The 6343-nt window shown below is 45.4% G+C and overlaps 1 pseudogene; it reads left to right on the top strand.

The window, feature by feature from the left end:
- Positions 1-5048: 5048 nt before the first annotated feature.
- Positions 5049-5937, top strand: LOC110536615 (UDP-glucuronosyltransferase 2A2 pseudogene; annotated as a pseudogene).
- The last annotated feature ends 406 nt before the right edge of the window (positions 5938-6343 follow it).

Genomic DNA, 6343 nt, shown 5'->3' with positions numbered 1-6343 from the left:
ACTCAGCAAAAAAAGAAACTGCCGTTTTTGAGGACCCTGTCTTTCAAAGATAATTCACAGATCTTCATTGTAAGGGTTTAAACACTGTTTCCCAAGTTTGTTCAATGAACCACAAACAATTCATCAACATGCACCTGTGGAATGGTCGTTAAAACACTAACAGCTTACAATTAAGGTCACAGTTACGAAAACTTAAGACACTAAAGAGGCCTTTCTACTGACTCTGAAAAACACCAAAAGAAAGATGCCCTGGGTCCCTGCTCATCGGTGTGAATGTGTCTTAGGCATGCTGCAAGGAGGCATGAGGAATGCAGATGTGGCCAGGTCAATAAATTGCAATGTCCATACTGTGAGATGCCTAAGACAGCGCTACTGGTAGAAGGGACAGACAGCTGATCGTCCTCGCAGTGACAGACCACGTGTAACAACACCTGCACAGGATCGGTTCATCCAAACATCACACCTGCGGCGCAGGTACAGGATGGCAACAACAACTGCCCGAGTTACACCAGGAACGCACAATCCCTCCATCAGTGCTCAGACTGTCCGCAATAGGCTGAGAGAGGCTGGACTGAGGGCTTGTTGGCATGTTGTAAGGCAGGTCCTGGCATCACTGGCAACAACGCTGCCAATGGGCACAAACCCACCGTCGCTGGACGAGACAGGACTGGCAAAAAGTGCTCTTCACTGATGAGTCGCTGTTTTATCTCACCAGGGGGGATGGTCGAATTTGCGTTTATCTTCGAAGGAATGAGCATTACACCGAAGCCTGTACTCTGGTGTGGGATCGATTTGGAGTTGGAGGGTCCGTCATGGTCTGGGGCGGTGTGTCACAGCATCATCGGACTGAGCTTGTTGTCATTGCAGGCAATCTGAACGCTGTGCGTTACAGGGAAGACATCCTCCTCCCTCATGTGGTACCCTTCCTGCAGGCTCATCCTGACATGACCCTCCAGTATGACAATGCCACCAGCCATACTGCTCGTTCTGTGCGTGATTTCCTGCAAGACAGGAACATCAGTGTTCTGCCATGGCCAGCGAAGATCCCGGATCTCATCCCATTGAGCACGTCTGGGACTTGTTGGATCGGAGGGTGAGGGCTAGGGCCATTCCCCCCAGAAATGTCCCGGAACTTGCAGGTGCCTTGGTGGAAGAGTGGGGTAACATCTCACAGCAAGAACTGGCAAATCTGGTACTGTTCATGAGGAGATGCACTGCAATACTTAATGCAGCTGGTGGCCACATCAGATACTGACTGTTACTTTTGATTTTGACCCCCCTCCCTCTTTGTTCAGGGACACATTATTCCATTTCTGTTACGTGTCTGTGCAACTTGTTCAGTTTATGTCTCAGTTGTTGAATCTGGTAATGTTCATACAAATATTTCACATGTTAAGTTTGCTGAAAATAAACACAGTTGACATTGTGATTACGTTTCTTTTTTGCTGAGTTTATATATATTTTTGCCTAAGTAGCAATACAGGTGAAATCAGTCATTGACATAGACATGGTGGCGTAGAAGGAAGATTGGATTGCCGTGAACCAAGAGGTTGTAGATTTAAATCCCAGATGAAGACATGTTGATTAATACTTACTGTATGAAAATACACAATGTAATCATGAATGTCAAATATGTCAGTTAAAAGCACTGTTTGTGTGTGTATCCTAATGACTCATTTTTGTTTGCAGGGCATCACGTGTGATAAATTTCAATCCACATGTGAAATTTCATGTGAAATATCATCACGTGAAGTGTTCCCCCCCAAAATAATGATTTTTTTCACATGTGAAACCATGTGTTTTTTCCCGTTAGGGTTCCCTCCGTCAGCCTGAGAGAGAGAGAGTCACTGAGCTCCAGGTAACTCTGATACATTTAGAGTGGAACAGCTTTTGCACCTTGGTCACTCCATATTCACCCAGCTGTGAGCCGTGACACATCCGATCCTGTGATTGCTACCAGCTGTGAGCACTCTCCACCATCCTGCTCCCGTATTTAGTTACCTCTCCTTGCAGTCAAGGGAGTTAAAGAAGGTAGCGTTGCAATCTCAGATGTCACATTGCAGCTGCTACTATCCTGCATTTGACACTGTCTGCGTGTGTCAATGCCACCATGTGAATACCCTCTTATTTAATGACCTCTTATGTAGCTTAAAGTGCAGCTTGTAGATGATCAAGGGCTGCTATGTCACTGAATTAATGTCACAGAACCATGTAAATATGTAGAAAAGCCTACTCCCCAATATTGATCGCATGCCAACAACATTAGCATTAGCACAATCATTTGTTTTCTCAACATCGAGCCCTTGGCTCTGATCTCATTCCATTTACATGCGCGAATCGAATGCCCGTAGTGCTCGGAGAGTTCTTCAAAAAGTTTCCATAGTCACGATGAAGCTGGCACGGTATATCTCTGTGTGTGTGGTCGCAGTTACGTTTCATAGTAGCACACACACATTTAAACTGTGGAAGCATATTGGTCAGTCACTGGATCAACCTGAAGCCTGTATTGTACTATGATTGACAGAAGACTCAGTGTTACGGTGCGGGTGCAGAGTGCCTCTGTATACATGGGCCCCAAGGAAAATTATTGCTTCAGTTACAAACCATACAACGTCTCCATCCCAAACGCAACAGATGAGCGATTTCATTAAGGAGTTCATCCACTTTTACATGTACATGATAGACCACCTGAAATACTTTCAGGTCCATTGGAGGGATATCAACTTATGAAAAGAGATATTACATTTTCCATACAGGTTTGTGATGGACTGCTGAGGTGAAAGAGTGTCATGAGGAGACTGCGAGAGGCGCTTTTCTATTGCCCACATGTGGGAGAGGCTCTGTGGGCAGCTGGCTTCTCCACCGTCCTTCGTCCCTGGTGCCTGGTCAAGTCAACTGACGAAATGAGCCTCACTGATTGTCACGCCCTGACCATAGAGAGGGTTTTATTCTCTATGTTGGTTAGGTTGGGGGGTGACTAGGGTGGGTTATCTAGGTGAATATATATATATCTATGTTGGCCTTGTATGGTTCCCAATCAAAGGCAGCTGTTTATCATTGTCTCTGATTGGGAATCATATTTAGGCAGCCATTTCCCCATTGTGCTTTGTGAGATCTTGACTATGTACAGCGGAGAGAACAAGTATTTGATACACTGCCGATTTTGCAGGTTTTCCTACTTACAAAGCATGTAGAGGTCTGTAATTTGTATCATAGGTACACTTCAACTGTGAGAGGCCGAATCTAAAACAAAAAATCACATTGTAAGTAATTAATTTGCATTTTATTGCATGACATAAGTATTTGATACATCAGAAAAGCAGAACTTAATATTTGGTACAGAAACCTTAGTTTGCAATTACAGAGATCATAAGTTTCCTGTTTCCAGGTTTGCAGACACTGCAGCAGAGATTTTGGCCCACTCCTCCATACAGACCTTCTCCAGATCCTTCAGGTTTCGGGGCTGTCGCTGGGCAATACGGACTTTCAGCTCCCTCCAAAGATTGTCTATTGGGTTCTGGTCTGGAGGCTGGCTAGGCCACTCCAGGACCTTGAGATGCTTCTTACGGAGCCACTCCTTAGTGGCCCTGGCTGTGTGTTTCGGGTCATTGTCATGGTGGAAGACCCAGCCACAACCCATCTTCAATGCTCTTACTGAGGGAAGGAGGTTGTTGGCCAAGATCTCGCGATACATGGCCCCATCCATCCTCCCCTCAATACGGTGCAGTCGTCCTGCCCCCTTTGCAGAAAATCATCCCCAAAGAATAATGTTTCCATCTCCATGCTTCACGGTTGGGATGGTGTTCTTGGGGTTGTACTCATCCTTCTTCTTCTTCCAAACACGGCGAGTGGAGTTTAGACCGAAAAGCTCTATATTTGTTTCATCAGACCACATGACCTTCTCCCATTCCTCCTCTGTATCATCCAGATGGTCATTGGCAAACTTCAGACGGGCCTGGACATGCGCTGGCTTGAGCAGGGGGACCTTGCGTGCGCTGCAGGATTTTAATCCATGACGGCGTAGTGTGTTACTAATGGTTTTCTTTGAGACTGTGGTCCCAGCTTTCTTCAGGTCATTGACCAGGTCCTGCCGTGTAGTTCTGGGTTGATCCCTCACCTTCCTCATGATCATTGATGCCCCACGAGGTGAGATCTTGCATGGAGCCCCAGACCAAGGGTGATTGACCGTCATCTTGAACTTCTTCCATTTTCTAATAATTGCGCCAACAGTTGTTGCCTTCTCACCAAGCTGCTTGCCTATTGTCCTGTAGCCCATCCCAGCCTTGTGCAGGTCTACAATTTTATTCCTGATGTCCTTACACAGCGCTCTGGTCTTGGCCTTTGTGGAGAGGTTGGAGTCTGTTTAAAAAATAAATACATATATTTTTTATACCTTTATTTAACTAGGCAAGTCAGTTAAGAACAAATTATTATTTATCAATGACGGCCTAGGAACAGTGGGTAAACTGCCTGTTCAAGGGCAGATTTGACAGAGACGACAGATTTGTACCTTGTCAGCTCGGGGTTTGAACTTGCAACCTTCCGATTACTAGTCCAACGCTCTAACCACTAGGCTACCCTGCCGCCGTGTGTGGACAGGTGTCTTTTATACAGGTAACGATTTCAAACAGATGCAGTTAATACAGGTAATGAGTGGAGAACAGGAGGGCTTCTTAAAGAAAAACAGGTCTGTGAGAGCTGGAATTCTTACTGGTTGGTAGGTGATCAAATACTTATGTCATGCAATAAAATGCTAATTAATTACTTAAAAATCATACAATGTGATTTTCTGGATTTTTGTTTTAGATTCCGTCTCTCACAGTTGAAGTGTACATATGATAAAAATTACAGACCTCTACATGCTTTGTAAGTAGGAAAACCTGCAAAATCGGCAGTGTATCAAATACTTGTTCTCCCCACTGTATAGAGTTGCCTGCGAGCACTATAGTAGCGTCACGTTTCATTTTGCGATTTATTGTTTTGTTTTGTTTCACCTAGTAATAAAAAGATGTGGAACCCAGATCACGCTGCCCTTTGGTCCAGTTATTATGACGAGCGTGACACAGAGACTGTGGAACTTCCTTTATCTATGCGTCCCAGGACATGATTGGCAAGACATAGAGACCTACTACAGTGAGATTTGAGGGAAGCCATCAACCTATTGTGAGATGATAGGCCAAGCTGACTTGTGGCTGATCCGGATGTATCAGGACTTTTACGACCCTCATCCTTTGCTCCCTAACTTGACCTTTGTGGGCGGAGTCCACTGCAAGCCTGTCAAGCCGTTACCAGAGCTCTGGTGATGACGGCATCATGGTGTTCATCCTGGGATCCATGATCAAGAATCTCACCACAGAGAAGGGGAACATGATCACCTGAGGTCTGGGACAGATACCCCCAGAAGGTCCCGTGGAGGCTGGATCTCCCAGAACAACCTGCTGCGTCACCCCAAGACCAGTGCCTTCACCACCCATGCCAGAACCAATGGTATCTACGAGGCCATCTACCACGGGGTCCCCATGGTAGGGATTCCTATGTTCGCTGACCAGCCAGACAATATGGTCCACATGAAGGCCAAAGGGGTCGCGGGCCAAGCACCTGAGGGTCTAATCCCACGAGCTCACTTGGTACCAGTGACACAGCCTCTTCCTGGCCAACGTGCTGCTTCTCACCCTCCTCTTTGTTAAAACATGCCTTTCCTGTGTCCGGAGGTGCTATTAGGGAGCAAAGTCTAAAGGGAAGACAGAGTGACAGGTTCACCAAAAGCAAACTTCCATATTATTCTGTCCTTAATTTAAATGTATTTCCCATTGTAAAGAGTTGAGACCAGGCTTTATGGAGTCTTACATTTTCATTTATTTCTCAGATTTTTCAGTTCATTTCCTTTTAACAAAGCACATTCCAGTCTAATGTATTCTTTTTGGTTTACATATTAACATGATTTCTTGTACGGTTACACTTCTTTATTATCAGTCTTCATGTCTTTCCACGAGCTCAGAGCCCAACACTTCAGGGAGAGGCTTGTCCAGCTGGCTATGGAGTGCAGAAAGGACCCGACTGTTCTCTTGAAGGAGCCAGAGTTACAGCTCTCCAAACCCAACATCCCTGCCAACATTGCCACAGCGCCAAAGCCTGCTAAAACAGCTGCCATTACCCAATACCAGATGAGGTTCACCAGCTGAAGAACATTCTGGAGCCTGCTTGGAACACAACATCCATATTCAGTTAGACTGATGTTGTAGTATAATATAGAATGCCTAGCATGCTCACAACTGCACTGTGGTATAGATTTTGCTCGCTCTTGCACATATGTATATAATTGTGTACTAACAAGTTACTAAAT

The sequence above is a fragment of the Oncorhynchus mykiss genome, chromosome 11, assembly GCF_057628025.1.
Source record: "Oncorhynchus mykiss isolate SJ-2025 chromosome 11, ASM5762802v1, whole genome shotgun sequence".
Classification (NCBI taxonomy): Eukaryota; Metazoa; Chordata; class Actinopteri; order Salmoniformes; family Salmonidae; genus Oncorhynchus; species Oncorhynchus mykiss.
This window is presented reverse-complemented; position numbering and strand designations above follow the sequence as displayed.